Genomic DNA, 22,690 nt, shown 5'->3' with positions numbered 1-22,690 from the left:
CATCAAAAAAAGATCTCCTAAACCACTTTTAATATTTCTTTTTTCCAAATAAAAGGAAGTCGTCAATCATTCGTTTGAATCTTTTTCTTACTTTATGTTTATGTGTTGATTTCTTGAGGCCTCGTGGGTAAAGAAAGTTAAATATAAGTATGTCGAGCCTGAAGGATTTTTTATTTAATAAAGGTACATAAATCATTTGGGTTTTGCTTTGAATCCTTGGAAACTTGCATTAAAAAATGATTTATTATAATTCAAGAGTTGACATGTTATGAGTGTTTTGTCGTAAAGTTCAAGTATGGGTAATTTAACCTTAAACATTTATTTACTTAGGCTAGGTAACTTTTTACTGATAATATTCGATTACTTTAAGTTTTGTTTTTTAATGTTACGGTTTGGGGTCACGTGTCAGCCTTCCATAAATTCATTACATTTAATCTTTGTAGGCAAATAGTCCTTGTGTTTTGATAAAACAGTTATTTTTTACCCACAACATGGAATTAGATGTAAGCAGTATATACCAAATTTATTACTAAAAATCATAATGACACTTCGTTTGTTTTTCTTTTACTATTTATTCTGGGTTCTTAAGACTTGTGTGATAAAGTTTCAATAACCCACACCAAAAATATCTCTACATCAGTCCATATCATTGAATGAGTTAAAATTCATCGAAAAAAAAAATCTTCATCCAGTTAAGAGTTGATTTTTGATTTTCTTTTCTTTTTTGCCGTACTCAAAAATCAATTCGATTTTTCTATTAAAGTTTTAATTAATTTGAGAGACACAAAATTACATATGTAATGACTATAATGACAAGAAAAAAATTATGGGACAACATGGTTCCAAGAGAACAGTCAAATTATATAAGTATCTACTGTTTTCATCTTAAACTTTGTCTATTTATCAACTTCCAAAATCACTTTCAAATACATAATAAAAAAAAAGTATTTTGTCTTGTTTACAATTTTCGATCATTGACTGATTTCTTTAACTCTCCTAGACTGAGGACAAAACATTTTTTTTAACACCCCAAATAAAGGGCGGATCCAAGGGGGGGAGCACGGGGACACGTCTCCAGAAAAGCCTTTAAAAATATGTATAGAAATAGTGTTTCAAATTTCAAAAGAATCTGTACAGTTATTTTGAGGGGCACCGGCTTTGAAAACATTAGTTGTGAGTTTTGAACTCTGCAATAAAAAGTTTGTAAGCAAAGTATTAAAATATTCATAACTTGTTCAATTTTGCTAAAATATATATAAAATTTTAACAAAATATTCTTGAGATAAAATGAATACAGTTTAAAATTTAAAAAAAAATGCAAATACACAATTTTAATGCAAATAAAAAAAAAAACATGGTTTCCCGCGGATAAAATACTCTAGACTTAGAATGAAGTCTTACGTATTCGACTAAAAACTTCCAGGTAAAAAAATAATGATATAAATATACAAAATCAATTAAAAAGCGAAAAAAATAGTTTTCGAAATTTCATTTTTTAAACTTAATTTCTCAAAAATTATTTGATGAAACAACTTCATTAAAAAAAACAAAATAAAGAATGAATTACTAAATTTAAGAAAAGTTTTAGCACAAGATTGTAAGTGCATTTTTTGATTTTTAACATTTTTTTTTCTTCCGGCTAATCGGAAAGTAAGTGGGTAAGCACTTAAGTGGGTTTTACTGTACCAAGAATATGAACATTTTTCCTTCCGAATGACTTTTTTGTCATTTGGTACCTATTTGATGTGAAAAATGTGCCCAAATGTTTTTGGCCAGATTTTAGACCAAAATACCGCACTGTGCGTCGCTAAAATTCGCTGCTTGTCAGTCAGCCGTATGATACTTTTCTTTATTTCTAACTGTTATTACTGTTTGGTTTTTACAATCCGTCCCTTTTGCCCCCCAGAAAAAAATCCTGTATCCGCGCTTGCCCCAAATTGACTGTTAAAAATGCCGACGACATAATATTGAATACAAGTCGACCTTAAATTGACATCAATTCTTTTTGAGACAAATAATAGCAAACAAAAATAAGAATTTCTTTCATTGTGATTGGATGTAATCGGATATCAACTTCGTTAGTGACGTTTTCTTGTAGAAATTCCATTTTTTAAAATGATATAGCAAAAACAGATAGCCTTGCTAATTGTTTTATGGATTTTTCATGTAAGGGATTATTCTGAAGACTTAAGAATACTTCAAAAGTGTGTTCTCTTTCGTGAATGTGTGCATTTTTTTTGTCTGTCTTGTGAATTGCTTATAACAATGACATTGCCTCTTCTTATATCTACTAGAGCCTACGATTTTGTTCGTGTATTTAATTACACGTGTACCCGATACACGTGTACACGTGTATCTAAAAAACGTTTACACGTGTATCTTATTTACACGTGTATTTATTAAATACACGTGTATTTATATTTACACGTGTAAATACGAAACAAAATGATTTTTTTGCTTTTTGGGGGTAAAATAAAAGTTTTTAAAACTAAACAACTGAAGATTATTGTGCAAATAAATAGTTCGAATTGGAAAAATAGTATTTGAACTTTTTGAAGACCTTATAAATAATTTATTCAAAAATTAAAAATAATGATGTGCCTTTTCATTAAAAAAAAGCTAATAAATTTTTCCAAGATATATTTGCATATTGCCTACTGTGTCTTTCTCAGAAGAAAGTGTACCAACTGTTACATGTTTTTTTTTTTTTTTTTGTTAATCACCGTTTATTTGAAGATCATATGGTTTACTAAGTTCATAGTGAAAGTGTAAAAGGTGTTTTATAAATAAAGCGACAAATTCAATCAAAATAAATTTTAAAATAAAACTAAAATATGAAGCCAAGGAGTTGGGTATGGCAATATGCCCACCGAGAAGGGACAAATGCCTACTGTGACTTATGTAGTTCACAACAAAACAACCGTTTTTCTTGTCCCGGTGGAACAACCGGAGCCCTTGGACGGCATTTAAAGGGACTCCATGGAGTCAATTTAATTATTTTATATGTTTTGTTGCTTGGTAATCTAATCTAATCTGCTTTATTTTTTTACTTTTTAGTCGTATAATATTTGAAAGAAGATGATAATTTGCTTGGGTGGTATGAGCTCCCAAAGCCCCTCTCTTGCAATTTACCTACAAAAGCTTTTGCGATATTTAGAATGGGATAAAATAGATTTGGGGTGTTTCAACCCCCCAATGCCCCTCCCCTGAGTTCGGACCCCAAAATATTGCGTTGCAATCCAAACTTCATATGTGTACAAAGTTCAGTTCGATACGATAATGGGAATCGGGTCAAAATTTTTTTCCAAGATTTATATGGCTAGGGTTGAATAAGAATTTCCAATTAAATTTTCCGTGTAATTTCAATGTGTAAATCTAGCCAATAACCGCAAAAACCTGAACAATATCCTTTTCATTCAATATAATACATATTTTAGGAAATCGCCACCAAATCTACCTGTTCGAACGCTATTTACACGTGTAAATATAAATACACGTGTAAATATAAATACACGTGTATTTACAAATACACGTGCTTCGGCACGAATTATTTAAATACACGTGTAGCACGTGTACCTTAATACACGTGCAATAGTAGGCTCTAATATCTACTTTGAATTTTTCTACCCAAGTTCAAGGATACTTAAGACGAGTCTTCTCAAGAATCACAATGGATGACCTAGCTGAATAACTTTATATACCTTAAAAATAAGATATTATGCATGATATATTGAGAAAGGATATATGAGTGGCGCATGTTGTCACAGACAGCAGTATACATCATTTCAAGGCCCTTTTTTTTTCTTACTACCATACTCACTTATAACCTTGTGTCTAAAGGCGAAGGTGAGTTTTCTTGTAGTAGTTTTTCCTTCACTAAATTATTCACATAAGTTTTACAGGATAAGAATAATACAAGTATACTTTTAAAAGTTTCAAGGAGCCTGATATGTTTATTCTTGGAGAAGTAATTGTTAAGAGAGCACAATTAATTCTCAAATGAATTTAAATATATATAAAATAGAATTTCGATCAAAGAAATGTGCCTTCTAGTGGAGTAACTAAAGCTCAAAAATTGGCAATATTAGGGAACCCGGCCGAACGGCTTAGATTTGGATGATCTTTTTTTTCAAACGTCGGTAATTAAAAATACTTTAAAGTCTATAGATTAAAAATTGCCGGTGTTGCCGTTTTGATTTTTTAAATTTAATTGGAGATTTTTGTGAACAAAAACAAATTTTTATCAAAAATTTTTCTTAAATTTCATAAATTAATTGATGCCAAAAGATTGTCTAGGAAATTCAAGGAAAAAAAATATATGTGAGTAAGGGACAATCTTCCATAGTTCAAGCGATAGATGCAATTTTCTTATTAATTGACTTCAAACACAAAAAAAAATATTTGAACACAACGGCAACACCTACAATATTCAAATATACATTTTTTAAAAGCTAGAAGCTTTGTCATATATGTAAAATTAAAATTAAGTTAATTAAATGAACGGCTTTTGAAAGAATGGTAATTGAACTCAGATTTTTGAAAAAAAACATTATTGAAAAAATTTTAACATGTCGTTTTTTAAACTTGGTCGTAATAAAAAATGCATTTGTTTTCAAATTTTTTTGGCCGCATTTATTATGATTTCAAATTATAAAAGGAAATATCAATATGTATTACGGTTTATGAAAAAAATTAAAAAGTATTTCATTTTCGAAGAACTTTTTTTAATAAAAGTTTTGAAAAAAAATGTAACTTATTTTTTTTTTAAAGTTCAACATCTAAACATAAAATTATTTTTTATTCATTCAATAACCCTTACTGTTGAAAGTTAAATAGCAAAAATTTAAAGTTCCTATTTACCACAGTCTTTGAGAAAATTAATTATTTCAATGCAAAAATTCAGTTTTAATAAAAAAAAAAACCATTGAAATTGAAGTAATTTTTCATTTTTTTTTTTTCAAAAGTGTGATATATTTTACCTTTTTTGCTTCGAAATTCAACTGATAATATTTATGGCCAAAATTTTTTTTTAAATATATTTATATTTTATTAGAAAAAGGTCATTTTAAATTTTTGTAATAACTTTTTTTTTAATTCTGAGTTTGAGGACCATTTTTTCAAAAAGTCTTGATTAAATTTAGTGGATTTAAATTTAAGAGATAAGAATGAGCTTCTGGCTTTTTAAAAATGTATTTTAAAATATTGTAGGTGTTGCCGTTGTTTTCAAAATATTGTTTTTGTATTTGAGGTCAGAATGTTAGAAAATTGCATTTATCGCTTAAACGATATAAGATTGTCCCTTACTGCCTTTTATATATTTTCCTTAAATTACCTAGAGAATCTTTTGCTATCATTTGTTTTATGAAATTTAAGCAAAAAAAAATGGTTTTGTTAAAAAAAAAATAATTTTAATTTTAAAAAACAATACGGCAACACCGGAAATGTTTAATCTATAGACTTTAAAGTATTTTTAATTACCTACGTTTGAAAAAAAAATCGTCAAAATCAGAGCTGTTCTGCCGCACAGTGGAACGTCTAGTACAAAATTCCGGACATTGGGTGAAATTTTTTTTTTCATTCTTGTACATATTTTTTGTTTGTTAATCATAGAAAATTGTCCCTTCATTCATAATCCACAAGTTATTTTTATCAAAATGTTTTGGTTTCCAAGATACAGAGTCTCAAGTCGGGACTATTTCACAAGAAAAAAAATGATTTTTTTCTTAGAAATTTTCATACTCTTATATCTGGCTCATTTTTTAAGATATCTTCTTGAAATAAATTTTGTTGATAAGATACTGATATCTAAAATATATATTTAAGAAAAAATCCTAAAATTTTATTTCTAAATAATTCTAAAACACGTTTTTCTATAACCCTTTTTGAAAATTTCTCTTCAACTTTGAAAAGGCTTTTAAAAAAATGCTCACATATGCCCGCTCTCTTAGTAGTCTAGAATGAAAGCTTAATAGTTCGTGTATAATATTTTAAAAAATTTGGATCCGACCGAATCCGACCCCGTTTTTTAGAGCACCATCTTTATAAATTTAACCCTTTAGGTAGTATTTTTTTATTTATTTTTTTTATTTTTTCCTATCTGTAAAGGGGAGGGTTGGTGTTATTTGGCTAGCTTAGAGTGACATGGGGTAGTTTAAACCAAGAATGTAACTACTGAATACATAACGTAAGACAGATTGACCAAAAAAATAAAGAAAGAGTGAGTAAAAACAATTAATTTTTAAGGTTTTTTTAAGAGTAAAGCACTGTCAGAGTGATCAACGAATCAACGAACTGTAATTTTTTATGCTTATGTATTTTCTAACAAAATCTGGATAATAAAGTAGCAATCTAACTAAAGTTTAAATTAAAAAAAAAAAATATATATATATTTCAATTTCTAAAGCCCAGTATCCTGCTGAAGCGAAACGGAAATTTGTATAAAAAAACAGCACAACGAAAAATTTTGTTATGCTTTTCGTTTCACAGCACACGAGATTGACAAACGATATTATTAGGTACCTGTACTTAAATACTTGGAAAGTTTTCAATAATGTTTTTTCAGGTAAAATTCCTTGGTCCAAAAGAATTTTGCACTTTGTGAATTTTAATTTCTTCAAAATTATTTTCAAGTTTTAATTTATTGACATTATTTAATTTTGACTTTCGTTGCTGACTTTGGAGGCTTTTCGCTTCAGCAGCGTACTAGGTTAGCTTAAAATAATGTTATGGCTTCGAAATTAAATTTGTCTTACAAAACAATTTGTTCTCGGAATTGTTTCTTATTTAAGAAAATAATGGGATCGGGTCAAAATTCTGGCTTCAAAATTCTGCTTTTTTAAAAAAAATTCTGTTTTTCAAAATTCTGCTTTTTTTCTATTCTGCTTTTCAAAATTCTGCTTTTTAAAATTCTGCTTTTCAAAATTCTGCCAGCATTATACTTGAACAAAAAAATTCTGCCAATTCTGTTTTTTTTTTATAGCATATGCGCTGACTAAAGAAAAATACACCTCATTAATGTAATTCAACATTGGCACTTTCCTAAATTTTTTTTTTTAAGTGTCGCAAATATTTTTTAAAATGCATAGACTGACTTTCTTTCAAATAAAATCTAAAACTTATTGGAACCGATGTTGTTTGATGCAAGATATTCCTTTTCTTATTTAAATTTTTGAATATTCATCTTTATTTGACAAAAATGCAAATTATGTAGATAAGTAGTCAAATAAACAGATAATTTTTCAAGAAGATGATTTTACAGAATTTTGCAAAAAATTAAAAAAGGGTTTGGAAAATGTTCAAAAGCGCGCGCTTTTTAACATTTTCCAAACCCTTTTTTAATTTTTTGCAGAATTTTGAAAAACAGAATTATGAAAAGCAGAATTTTGAAAAACAGAATTTTGAAAAACAGAATTTTGAAAAGCAGAATTTTGAAAGCAGAATTTTGTAAAGCAGAATTTTGACAAAAGAATTTTGACCCCGGCAGAATTTTGACCCCAACCCGAAAATAATATGTATTTTTTTTTTTTTTGGTTTTTTGAAAAATTTAAACTCCAGTTTTTTGTTAAGAAATTTGTTCTAAAAATATGTACAATTTCATTTGTTCGTTCATTTGATCATTCGTTGGTCGCTCTTATGTACATTGTACATTTTAATTTGCAATTTTAGCTACTTGTCTTTCATATTTAGCTGTACATAGCTTTATGATTTTTTGATAAATAATTTTAGTGTATAATTAGGTATGTATATCGTATTTTGTTTGCTTTGTTGTTTTTTTTTTAATGAATCCATCATTATCTTTTAAATTAATTTCATTATTAAGTTGACAATATCTATATTTTATCATATTTTTTATGTTTATGTTGGTATTTTCATAATAATACCAATTCATTTTTAAATAACACATATTTACATAAGATAATCCTTTTTAAGCTATTTTGTATTCATAATAATTTTTTTGTAAATAATCCGTATTTTAAAAGACTGTTAACAAAATATGTAAACGCTTTTTTTTTACTTAATAAATAAGACAATAACGTAAAGTATTAATTTTATGTGTAGTAAAATAAGGATTTGGTAGTTTTTGTATGTTAACAGCTATTTTAAGTAAAAAAAAATTTAAGAACTAAACATTTTTTGTGATTTTTTATTGGATTCAATTCTGATATTTTCAAGAAGCAATATAGCGAAAACCGTTTTAGGATCCGTTCATTAGATCAGAAGTTACAGTCCCATGACCACTTTTTCATAGTTTCGATCCACTGTGTGCCGGGTTCCCTAATAATTTGCTTTAGTTACTCTACTATTCAATTAATCTAACAATAATATTTAATCATTAGTATTTAATATAAGGTAAGTAATACACTGACTTAAAAGCGACATGGATCCTTAAAATGTTTGCTCTTGTATTTTTTTTTTTTTTTTTTTGCATAAGACTGAAAAAAAGTGTGCTCGACTTTATAAAATATCAGTCAATTTTCTTTCCATCTTCAACTGAACTAAAAATCCCTCCTCGCCTCAAGAAAACTTCTTCCTCCAAGGTTTTTTTTTTTTAGTTTCTAGTGAAATAATTCTGAATGACTGGCTATACAAGATTAAAGAGTATCATTTCACATTACATTACTTTTCAAGAATTTTTCAACTTTTGCTGATGTTGAAAAAGTACCGTCAGATGTGTAAGAGGAAAACTTAAAAAACTAAACTGCATTAGTGAGCTGCCAACTTGTATGAGTGAGTATAAGTATATATAAGCAAGTTTATTGAACGAGACATCTTTCCAAATGATAAGCTTAGTCTTCCTTGAAATTCACATGATGCATCTTAATGGAAAAAGTACTATAATACATAATGTTTGTGTGAAGTTAATAAAAAATTCAAAAAAAGAAAATAAAAATTTGAAACATTCTCCGTATAGTTTATGGGTATGAAACATACAGAAAAATGTTATGTGTAACAACTCTACCGCACATACGAATAGGTACGAAAAAGTTTTCATCTCATAACGAAAATATTGACATTTATTCTGTTGATGATGGAAGGCTTTTATACCTATTTGCTTTCTACTCGAACAAAAACTGTCTGTCAATATTATTTGACTGATAGATCCATTTCATGAAACCAGAATAAAAAAAAAGAAAATGATTGCACATCAGTTGCAATGAGAAATTGATTGATAAATTGGAAACAGCAATCAAAGATAAACCAAACAATACCTTGAAGGCTATGTATGATTTTTTTTTGCTTTTAACTTTGTTTTAATACAAAAGAACTCATTTATCAACTAAAATTTGTGAGATACTCATTAAAAAATTTCTTAACCAAAAAGTAATTTATTTTGTTGCAATTTATTTTGTAGTGACTCTAATTAATCCTTATAGGAAAAACTGCATCCAACCTTACACAACTTTAGGTCAAACAAAAACTATCTGAAGCATTTACCCCAAACACCTTTTGAACTTAATCCTCTTTAAAGTTCCTTTGGTGGTAAGAAATTCCATGAAAAATATTTTTCAAAAACAAACCTGTTCACCAAAAAGCCACAAGTTGACCACACGATATAAAATGAAGAGACAACTTTTTCATCCTTATCTACTTTAACCTTTTTTTCCGACCCAGGTTCATTTGGTCAATGCACACATGAAAAGGTTTTTATCGAAAAGTTTTTAAGTTGGTTGGTGTTGAATTGAATTTTACTAAAAAATGACATAAAAGACAATGTTATAGAATGTTATACCTAGACTAAATGGACGACTTTGGATAATTGTAGACAAACGAGAATGTTGGAGCTCAAAAAACAAAAACAAAAAACATGCCATAAGCATTACACTTCATAGAAGTCTTCATGTTTAAGTCCAAGACCTTTGATGGGGTAAGGAAGTAGTTGTTTTATTCTATAGCAGGAAACATGTGTATGTAGTAGCTGTATGTATACCTTTTAGTTTCGATCTATTTTTAAGTACGAAAAATGGAAGTTTCTCCGCTTACATGAACTTTTGGATTTTCATTAAAGCTATGCCCACAATTTTCATACCTCGCAACAAGGAATCAGTAAAACAAACCATATTGCTTGTATCCATGTGAAAAAAATGGTGTAGTAAATTTCAATGACATTTTCAGGTCTACACAAAAAAAAAAATCGATGCAATGTTTTAACATTTTGGAAATGACGTCCCTTTTTGATGGTTAATGTTTACATTTTGAGCATGGGTACTAAAGAAAAAAGCTTTGATTTATTTTAAAATAAAGTTCAAATTACTATTGTGTATAGCAATTTCAATTATTGAGCCATAAATAAACCCGCAAATTATGCCATTTGGATTATATACTTTTGTTTAATGCAAAATAAAAAAGTTAAATAGCTACACCAAAAAATGTCGATATACCGACATATCGATTCCAAGACACCTCTAGAATATACACACCAAATATTAATATGAAGGTCCTCCGCTTCGCAATTTTCCATTTTTACATCAAGCTTCTACTAAAAAAAAATCATTTTTTTTATTAATTGACTTTTTAGCAAATTTTTTTACATATTCTTGTAGAAAATTGAACGCTCTACAAAAAAGGCATTACACACTTTTTTACAATTTTTACTTTTAAAAAATTTCCAATTCACTGAAACTTCATTATTTGCAAATTAACAAGATGTATTCTTGTAGGGGCTTAAACGTTCTACAAAAAATTCCTTGCCATCAAATTGATTGCTTTAACCGTTTATAAGATATTCGTATCCAAATCGCAATGCATACAGGTCATAAGAAAACTATTGAAATCAGTAGTTGTTTTTATAATTTTTTTAACTTTGACCTCGAATATCTTTAGAATGGTTAGATTAATGAAAAAAGTTAATAAGACCTTTGTTGTGGAGCAATCTGTTTCCAACAAGAATATGTCATGCACGTTTGATTATTATAATTTTTCAATTTGTTACAAAATTAAGAACAAAAAACGAATTTTTAAAGATTTTCTCTATTTTTGGACCTCAAATATCTACTAAACGATTAGATAATTGAAAAAAGTGTGTAAGGCCTTTTTTGTAGAGCGTTCAATTTTCTACAAGAATATGTTAAAAAAATTGGCTAAAAAGTCAATTAATAACAAAATGATTTTTTTTTCGTAGAAGCTTGATGTAAAAATACCTTCCCATTAATATAAAGAGCTCATATTTGGTGTGTATATTCTAGAGGTGTCCAGCAATCGATTTTTCGTACAAGATCGAAAAACCGAATTTGGATTATTTTGACCCACCCTACTATATATAATATATTCTAAATTTATCGAAGCCATTTCATAGTTATTGTTTGTTTTGTTTCACTAGAAATTTATTTTAAAAACTGCTTCGATTGTGATATCAAAATTAGGTATTTTTTTTTTATATTTGCATACCAATTCTATAGTGAAATTGCAAAAAGGGTCAACCAATCATTTTTATTCATTCACCCGAAAGGACTGTCATGAGCAGCATATTTGTATGCAATTCAACAAAAAAAAAAAAAAAACATGAAAAGCCCGCAATCGTAGTGGCTCAAAAGTATACCACAATATGAGACTCTTTTATGTTGTGCATCAAACTGATTTTTCATTGAAATTGAAGCGTCTATATTTGAGCACAACAAAATGGATTGGATTTATTTTTAGTAGGTAACTTTTTTATAATAGAGGTGCAAACTGACTCTTTTATACATTTTTCTTTTTGAGAATTTGAATGAGCCAATTAGAGCATCATAGATATGTAGGTACTTTTAAAAGATTTTTGTCCTCTTATAACAAATTGATACCTACCATCATATAAAAATTCGATACTATTTTTTGTGGTTATGATTAAATCAGTTTCAGTCATACACAGTAACCGTGAAAAGAAAATATACAGTCAACATAAAATAAGACTCTATAACTTTTTTCGGTGACGATGAACTGTCTTAGTTTTGAATTCCTTGGACAAAAAATATTATTGGAAATTTGATAACGCATTCATCTTCTTAAATATAAAATGAGACATTCAGAACAATAACACCAGAAAACCAATTTAAGTTATCTAAAAATACAAATTGACTGAATTGATTAGGTTTTTTTTTTTTATTTAATAAGGAAAGAATCAGTTCTTTTAAAATGAAGGCATTTTTTGTAATCATCAATGGCATATGAAATTACATTCGATTCTATGGAAAATCTACGTGGACTTGAAGGGTTTTAGTTTTAATCACACTCACTTTTGCAAAAATCCAAAACAAAATCTTGCCTATCAGGAAATGTTCTTTGAAAATGTTTACACACTTAAACCCGTTAGTTATACCCAAACCCAGAGTTACAGTTTAATCTTTCAATGTTTTTACTTCTTTTATGGTCAGATTCCATTTGTTTCCACAAAAACCACAAAACCATGAAAATGTGACCTGGAAAAGTTTTGACCACGACTCCGATGAAAGTATTATAAAGAATTCCTTGCCTACACCGTCTGACACGTTGGTTAACTGATTTGTGTATGTGAAGTGTTTTTGGGTGGCTAAAAGTTTTCCTGTATAAATGGGCAGAAAATATTGCCTCCAGAACATTTACCACCACCACCAGCAGAGTGACAAGGCAAGTTGAGAGAAAAAAAAAAAAAACAGACGAATTGAATACCTCCTCCTTTTTGGAAGTCGGTAATAAAATGAAGTCAAAGGAAAAATAAACTGCTTGTATTCTTTTAAGTAAAGAATATTAAAAATATTTTTTTAGGAAAAAGTAGAAACAAATATTGCTGCTTAAATTCATATAAATTCTTAATGTCAATCAGTTTAGTTATTATGTGGTTGCTCTGATGAAAAAATGTACATGAGTTTTTCCACTATAATCGAATAAGTGAAATACATCAAAACATTTACATTTCAAGAGAATTCATTAAAATTTCAATTTAAATATTATCCTTTGAGCATTATTTTATCTCTCAGTGTAATATATCAATCATTCATGTGTATTTACGTAGGTTTATCATCAATTCAAGTTGCTAAAGAAAATTATATTAAATATAAAGCAAACTCTTATATGATTGCTTCAATATTCGTGCAAACAGAACTGTCATGAACAGTGAACACTGTGAATAGGTGCGAGACACTTATATAGAATTAAATAAAACTGGCAAAAAGCACCTAAACAAATGTCTGATATAAACGAAACTCTAGTATACATGAATGCTCAAAATTGAAATTGAGTAAAGTTATATTTGTATATATAAGTAAAAATCATTATACTTGCGTGCGTTGCATTTACATTAACGCATGTTTTTGTTAACTCCATAATATGCATGTGTATAAAATACAAAAAAAAAATAGTACGCATACACCATAGTGTACTTATATAATTTTGTAACTTTCACGAAGCAAATTCAAACTAATGATATGATTTATAGAATAATTTGAACGATCGATAAATAGTTACTGAATGAATTATTAACTATCGAATGCTTAACTATTAAGCAACTGTCCAAAAATTTGATAGTTTTTATTCAGTAGTTTCCATCATTAAAGTTTTCACCTTACTATAAAAAAAAAAACATAAAAAAATTGAATGTATCAATGCATAAGAGATTAAAACACTTTTCGGTAATTTGCACTTTTTTCAAAATAGTACGCATACACTAGGGTGGGTCAAAATACATTTTTTTTGGATTTTTAAAAAGGCTCAGCGATTAAAAGGTGCTAAATGGTTTGGTTAGCTTATAAGTAAAATTTCATTTCATTATTTTAAGCCTAAGTGCTCCGGATTGTGGTTTCATTTTTGAAAAAAGCTGATTTTTGCCTAAAAACCACATACGCTTTGCTTAATTAATTATTATCTCATTTCTTATACAAGCTAGTTCAAGAGGATGTGCCAAAAAGCTTAACCGTGTAGGTTGGGTCGGGACAAGAAAAAAATCGTTTAGGAGGGGGTTAATATTTGCCCCCGTTTAGTCAGGAGGGGCAATTTTCTAAAAAATGATTTAATTAGGAAAAAATATTATTAAAAATCAACCGTTATACCTACAACAACATGTTATACCTTTTTGTTGAGCCCAAAATGTCTTTTTTATTTTTTTTTTTTTTCAAATAAAGCTGTTTTATAAAACAATTTTTGAAAAATTAATTTTCAAAATCAAAATTTTGAAAAAAAAAAATTTTAATTTGCGAACTAATTTTTTTTCAAAATTTTATATGATTAAGTACTATTTAAGTTTTCAAAATTCAATGCTCTTATTTGTTTTCAAGCAAAAACAGAAAGCCGGATGCAAAAATGTTTTGTCGTTTTTGAGAAATTAAAAAAAAAAAAAAATCATGTGTGCAATTAACACGTGGTAGAAGTGAAACCTTAAAAAATCATTTTTCTTGCTAAAAAAAAAAAATAAAATAGAAAAAATCTACCTATTTTTATTCTATCACTTTCAAATCCAGGTTTTTTATATGACAACCTATATAAATTTTATATCATCTGAAAGCTTGTTGTCCTAGCTCAAAATATATATATCGATCAGGTCTATGAGACATCTACAAAAAGAGCTAGAATTTTTTGAACTCGATCAATTTCCATCAAAAAAAATCGAAAAAACACGTATTTTTATCTTCTCACGCTATTAAATGCATTTTTTACCTAACAACCTATAAACATTTTTAACCCATCTGAAAGCTTATTGTCTTAGCTCAAAATATATATATCGATCAAGTCTATGAGACATTTACAAAAAGAGCTAGAATTTTTTAAACTCGATGAAATTTCATCCAAAAAGCAAAAAAAACATTTATTTTTATGTTCTCATGCTATTAAATCAATTTTTTTGTTTGACAACCTATAAAAAATTTTATACCATGTGAAAGCTTATTGTTTCACCTTGTATAATGATGCATAAATCTTATTTCAAAGATGTCTACAAGAGAAGTTAGAATTTTTTAAAGTCAACCATGTCGAATTTCCAGGCTGAGATTACGGTACTTCCTACACTGGTAGCTGGTCATCGCCAACAGATCTCCACAGGGGTTTTGAGGTATTTTTAAAGTTTTTCAATTTAAGATTGTGTAACTTGTAGAGCACGTAACGTTATGTGTGATATATCAAATAAAAGGTTATGTTATCAGCATGCGTATTAAAGTTAAATCAAATTTGTATGTGCACTAGATCAAAAGATATAACGTGTGTTGGAAAAGAACATCTTTTTAACGTTATCTCCGAATTTTGAATATGAAATTAATTGAAATTTTTTACAATTATAATATATTTAATTACCTATCTACAGTACAAATTTCATTCATCTATCTATTAAAACAAAAAAGTTATAACAAGTTGAAGTCGTGTCGCGTTTTCGTTTCATCTTGTTTCAAATCACTACGATACTAAAGAAGTTTTCACTTCAAAAAACAAAACTACATTTTTCTAAGACTTGTTAATTAATTTATGAAACATTATATACTTCTTTTATTATTTTTAAGGGGATACCACGCCTCCAAGGCAGAAAATCTGAAGTTTGAATATGTTACCTTTGCATTAACTACAATTCTACCAAGTTTCAAGATTTTAGGGTATTCAGGAGTATACTTTTAATAATTGATTTAATTCTACCAAAATGGGCGGTTACCACGCCCCCTGAATGTAAAATCTCAATTTTTCGATTTTTTTCTTTGTATGTATTTCAAGATCCATGACCATAACAAGTTTCTATGAAAACTAGAAGTTTGCCATAATTTTTGTCATTTGTTAGTTGGTATGTTAGTAAGTAAATCAGCTACTCTTTTTGCGATTTTTGAAAGCCTTTTTCTCAGAAACTACTAATCCTACGTAGCTGAAAGTTTTTGAGGATCTTGATTTGGACTATGTTAACAAATAAAAAGAGTTTGAGATGTTTGACATTATTGAAACAAAAGTTAGAATGGTTCGAAAACGGCCTGAGTTGTTTCCTAAGGGTGTAGGACCAAAGTTCATAGAGAACTTGGCTGGGCAACCGGAGGCAGAAGATAAAGTCTGATTATAACCAAACTTTATATTATTGTTCTATTTACAGTTTGGCACCTTTTCATTACTGTGCCCGTAAAAAAATCAGCAAAAAAAATGTCTCCATATATTTGTGACCCAGCCTAGTATACACCCCAGTGTACCTACCTAATGTGATCTTGTAATTGTTAATTATCATGGCAATTTAAATGTTCTTGCCCAATATTTTTACTATTGTATTTCATAACAAAAAAAAAGGATGTCAGAAAAAAAAATAAATACAATTTATTGGGAAAAATTTATCAAAATACTTTTGCAAGAACTAAAATTACTGTATCTAAATGTCTCTAGTGCTAAAAAATATGTTTAATTTAATGTGCATTTAAAAAGTAAAATAAAATACCTTTGCAACCAATTACTCTAACCTATTCCAACAATCTACATAATAACATAATAAGTTATGAGTTCATAGAGGTAATGACAATTAATAATGAAAATAAAATTTTTTTCCCCACTATGCTACAATTTTTATTTAATATCATAAAAGCCATGACAACTAATGAAAAGATTAATTAATAAAGGGATCAAAGTGTCAAAAGCACATTCTATATCACTTTAAACTTATTCAACACTAGATACTTTATGTTAAGAAGACATGTGACATCAGTTAATTTCTTATCATAAACATTCTGCTCCTGCACAGTGTAGCAGGTGTCAAATCAATGAAAATAATACCTTTGCTCTTGCCCTTTAATTAATTCTCAAGTCACATGGAACACGTTGTGGATGTTGAGCTTTTAATAGCCTTAAAAATGTTTTTGAATTTGCATTCACGTTTTATTGGAAACGGAATCTAAAATAAATAGTGGTTAAAATGTGATGGTTTTTAATTTAATACTGAATTATATAATTGAGTTGTGTTTTCTTAATTGATATATTAGATGTTAAAAAGGTGCAATTTACGCTGATAAAAAGATTCAGTTCAGTGGTCAGTTATAAGTAACACAATATCATTGTGAATTATCAAAATAATTAATGCATAATTTTGTTAATCATTTTTCCCTTAATAACTAAACTATACAAACTGCTCGATATAACATTTTTTTTGTTTTTATGTACCTACTCTGCAAAGCGTCTCTACATTAGCAACTCGAAGTTCAATTGTTAATAAGCAAAGCCACAAAATTGTTATTCGGTTCAAAAATTAAATCCTAAATCGCATTTAATAAATAAATATAAACAAAATTATAAATAAACAAGTCAACGGTATCATAAAATGCTTCTGGTGATAAGACGTTCATTGTTTTCCTTTCGTCACACTTTAATTGTGGAGCATTATAAATTAAAAAACAACTAATTTTTTCATAAAATTTGAGTTTTTGTTCAGAATTTTTTTCCATCGACATTTTTTTAAGTTCTGTACCGCTCTCCGTGAAAATAATAATCTTTGCTTTTTAAACGAAAGATTGAAAACAACATTTGTTTTACTTTTACATGAGTGAATGCACTCTGCACTTGTTTTTAATAATAAATAATTGATTAAAGTATGGTAATCAAATTATATTCTATTTTATAGATTAACAATATACTATTATTGTAAATTATTTTAAACGTTTGAGTACTTTGTTGTCGATAAATGACAATTCATTAAACAAAAATAGAAAACAAGTAAGTAATTTTATTTTAAAATTAACCTTTGGATTTATTAAAAAAGCAGTATAATAATTTAAACTAAACCTAAGTAATAAAATTAGAAAAATAATAACATTTCTTCGAACATAATATATGACTACCTAACTAAATGCATGAAGAACTGTAGTAATCCGAAATGTTCAAATTTTCTGAGAAATTTTAAACCTAGTATAATGTAAGTTATTAGATCTTAATTATTTCAATCTGAAAAACCACGGCATTTTTAAATCCAACTAATTGTAAAATTTGTTCTGTTTCGTCCAAAATATCAGAAACTCCTCCTCAAAAATCAAAAAAACTCGAGTAAATCGTGATTAAATAAATCCCTTATTTAGTAAGACAACAATTATGAAGAGCCACCTATTATGTTTTTATGTCTATTTATTTCAGTCATAAAAGTATTTTGCAAACCCTCAAAAAAAGAAAAAAAAAAAATTGAATCACACAAAACCCCAAAAAAAACCTTTTATTTTTATACATAACATATTTTTGTGACCCTAATAAATTGCAAAATAATATAAAAACATTTTAATTTCACAACTGTTTTTTTAATTCCTCTATAATTTCTTAATATTCAATACCTATCAGTGGCGTATTCTTCAAGATCAAGGCGTAGCCTTCAAGATCATGTTATTATTTTGCTGATTTCATCATAATGTACATGATTAACTGAAACGTGTTCGTTAATCTTAGAGATTTAGAGGCAGCACAGATGCTCTAGCCCCCTCCAAATTCTGAAACGGCTGTTTGTGTTTGTTTGAGTATGAACCTTAGCTGACGTTGAGAGTTGAGGTAATTTTTTTTCGGATGTTATTCCAATTCCGAATTCTTCAGATCATTTTTTTAGTATTTTGAGGTCGAATTACATCACCGTTTAATTTTGAAAAAACTTCTTATTTATACCTATTTACTTTTTTTTTAAATAATATTTCTCAAAGGTATTGGAAATAGAAATTTTTTTATATCTCAAAATCTAAGTGGTCAACAGGTTTCTTTAAGCAAATTCCAGTTTGCACTTCTGATTTGGATTAAAAACCAACATATTACGAACAAATGTAAACATATATTTGGGATAAAACATCAAAAAGAAATTCATTCAAAATAAGTTTTTGAGACTTTCACGTTCTGCATTTCACTTTTTGCCCATTCACTTGCCGAAAGTGAAATTAGGTGTTCTGCATTTTTTCACTCATTTAGATTTTCTGATCGAATTCAATTCACTATGTTTCTGTTCGTGAATTTTGGGCCCTTTTCAATGAATCTGCAATTGAAAAAGCAGCAGAAATTTCACTTTAGAAACGGAATAAAAATTGAATATCTTTCAGTTTTGACAGTTCGAAGCAATTTGGAAGTTTTCGAAATCGATCGAAATGAAGAATATTGATATTTCATTTCACGTGAAATTGAAAAGAGATTTGAATTCACTTTTGGTAGAATTGCTGAACATGGGCGTATGTATCGAAAATAGTGGTGAATATAGCTCAAAAACTATTGACGTGATAGGAATAAATATGTAAACAGTTTTGGATTCAGCATTCCTTGCTGTTTGTGTAAAATGTTTGAGAAACAATAACTTTGAAAACACTCTAGGTACTCTGAATGTGAAAGGAGGAGACAGTACGAATCTGTCGAGAGCAGTAAAATCCTACTATAGGTACCACTTTCAGTATCACAGCACAGCGGTTCACTCTCGATCAAAGATGAATAAAAATAGAGAAACGTTTTTCGAACATTTATCCTCTAAAAAAATTGTTGAAAAATTTTGCAGCCCCCTCCAAAAATGTTTCTGGATACGCCACTGATACCTATTTCGAAAACTAAGCTTTATTAACAATTTTGAAGTTATACGATATATTATATCGTGGGAACAACGCCAAAACCACGAATCTGCAAAATTGTATTTTTGAGAAAAACGGCTTCAAAGTTTATTAAATGCATGCAATCTTATGGGAACTCGTGCTACCGAAATTGATATTTTAGGCTTTTACGCAACTGAGGTTTTAGAATTAAAAACATTTCTTTATTATGTTTTGTTTACCATTTTTGATATTTTTATCGTACAATAACATTATTGTTTACATATTTGCAAAAACCTTTTTTTGGGTTTTGCCAATTTAAATCACATTTCTAAGTCTTAGATAGAACTTGAAATATAATTGCTTTATCAAAACATAAGGGAGATAATTTTATTTTTACTTAACGAGTTTGTTTTAAAAGAACAAAAATATCTTTTCGTTAAAAGTTCACTCCCAAATAAAGGCTTCATTAATATTTTCTCTGTTTTTTACTTTTTTAAAAAGAATCTAAATGATAAATAATAAAAAGAGAAAATTTATTAAACTTGAACTTTGAACACCGGTTTAGAGACGCAACTTGAACTTTGGACACTACCATGGAATTTTTGTTTTTTAAACCATGAACTTTCTTAAAAGAACAATTCAAAAATTGAAGAAAAATTTACGAATATAATTGAACAGGTGAAAAGTCAGAAATTCGAATTGAATATTTTAAGCATTTGCCACCCTAATTTGTTTTTATTTTTCTGTTGTGTTGGAAGAGTATGTCATATTTTTAACTTTAGTCACGAAAAACAATATTTTGTTTTTTTTTTGTGTGTTAACTCACATTTCAGAGGTTTCTTTATATTATTTGTTCGTATGTTTATTTATTTCTTTGTCCATTAAAGCAATATGCGTTTCTTGACTCGTGAACTGCCTTAATTTTCTGATCACATGAGAAAGCACGTAATTCTGGAACCAAAATTACTTTAATGCTCTGTGATGTTGATGAGATACTTCCCATATGCCAGGTAGATGGCAAAATGGTATATACTTGGCCATAATGAGTGTCTATTACTTATTTTGTGGATATAGTAATCATTTAACCAACGGAAATTTATTTATAGAAAATGAAAAGGTCAAAAAATCGAGGGAAACTAATGACCAACCAAGCTGTTGACCATGTTTTTGGTTTCGGTTTGTTTCTGATGGCTTTCTGCGATCTTAATTATTATTGAGGTAAATGGTGAAAGATTAATCGATTTAATGTGTGGTTTTAGTGCTGCAAGGGTGTGGCGTTTATAATGATTAGATCTAATATAAGAGGGTTTTAGTAGAAAACACGAAGGGCCATATCCTTATCCATGTTTAACTTGGAACAAGGTCGGTTTATTGTTTATTAAATGCAAACTTAATTGTTTTAAACCATATTGTTTTCAAAGGTGAAGGCTCAAATAAAGCTTTCGCCGTAAATATAGTTAAAATTGTTAAATTTGAAAAGCTAAGGATCAGTAAAACTTAGACTGTCTTCAAATTTCAGCCACCAAACAGTTTCTTATATTTCTGAAAAATTTACCTGCATTTGTTATTGAAATTTAATTTTGCATAAATTAGACCAGTGCCAATAATTTTTGAAAATAAAAAATTATTAGCAGCATTATGGGTGGTTGAAAAATTTAGGATAAATGGTATATGAAAGGGGAAAAATAAATTGCCCACAAACAAATTGGGGGAAAAATTATGGTGGGTGTCAAAAATCATGTTTTTTTAAAGATTTCTGTCAAAAGAAGACCTCCTATCGAAAAAACTTAAATGCAAAAGTTGAAGATAGTATAATTGTCTACAACTTTTACTCAAACCATTTTTTATATAACCTCAAAAATATTGAAAGAAATGCTAAAATACGATTTTTTGATTTTTTTATTTTTATGGATTTTCAAAAAACTTGGTTTAAAATTACTTTGCTATATTTTCTATCAATTCAAAGATTTTTGGATTTTTGACGAATTTAATTTGAAAAAATAGCCTATTTTTCAATCAAAAAAGTTACCGAAAAAATTTTTGATTTTTGATAATTTTGGAATTCAATTATTTGCATTAAAACCTTTTACTAAACATTGTGTGGAAAAACTTTCTTTTTGTTTTAGAAAAAATTGAGAAAAATTGAAAAAAACAAAAAAAAACGATTTTTAAATTGATTTTTCCTTAAATGACAGTAATATTTTCTAGAAATAATTTTCCATAGTAACCAAATTATACATTCTTATGCCTTATTCCGTGACCTTTCTTTATTAAATAAATTTTATCTTCTTCGCTGGCTATAGGTCTTGTTTCGATTTTATCTAAACTTCTTTGTCGACGTTTCACGTGTGCTTACACGCTTCTTCAGGACTAAGAAAAAATAATTCTAAAAAATGCTAAAACGTATAGAATAAATACTTATCTTTAATCTTTTTATCTCCAATTAATTGCTGTTAAAGGTTTTTTTTTAGGTTTTTTGTCTCGCTTCAATATTTCAAAAATCAATAAAAAATGTCTTGAAAAAGACGTTTTCTGTTATTGAAATTTCAAAATATAAAAACTTTTTTTAATTATTTGATAAGAAATTCAAAAAAATTTCTTATCAAATTGAGTTGATTATTCATTTTAAAAATTCCTTTTAACAAACTGACTATAAATACTGCTAAGCCCTTCACAATCCGACCTCCTATTAACAGTGTTGTCTGTATCTAAAATATGTAACATTTCTAATATCATTCTCTTATTATAATGCTTTTCTGACTGTAAAATATCTACATTGTTATAATCTGGTCTATGTCCCTCACCTATACAATGCAAAGCTAGAGCAGTTTTATGAGAATGTGCGTTATTAATATCCGATCTATGACCAGCTATACGATTTTTAAGCTTCTGCATGGAAGTACCTACATAAACTGATGGACAATAGTTTGCTCCATCACCTAAACATTTGATTTTATATACTATATTTGATTTATCGTTTTTAGAAAACTCACCTTTTAAATTTGAAAAAAGTGAATTTCTCAAAACATTTACTGATTTAAAAGCTAAACGAACACTATCTTTGTTTCTCATAGGAGCATCTTGAATTCGATTCGAAAGATGAGGAATATACAAACAACTTCTGTAGGAAAACTGTGTTGTATTTGTAACTAAATTTGGTCTAACCAACGGGTTGAAATATTGGTTCAACAAAGTTTTTATTATATTTATTGGAAAAGAATTTGATAGTAAGACATCCATGATTTTTGAAATGTTATTCTGACGAA

The sequence above is a fragment of the Episyrphus balteatus genome, chromosome 4, assembly GCF_945859705.1.
Source record: "Episyrphus balteatus chromosome 4, idEpiBalt1.1, whole genome shotgun sequence".
Taxonomy (NCBI): domain Eukaryota; kingdom Metazoa; phylum Arthropoda; class Insecta; order Diptera; family Syrphidae; genus Episyrphus; species Episyrphus balteatus.
Note: the sequence above shows the minus strand (reverse complement) of the source record.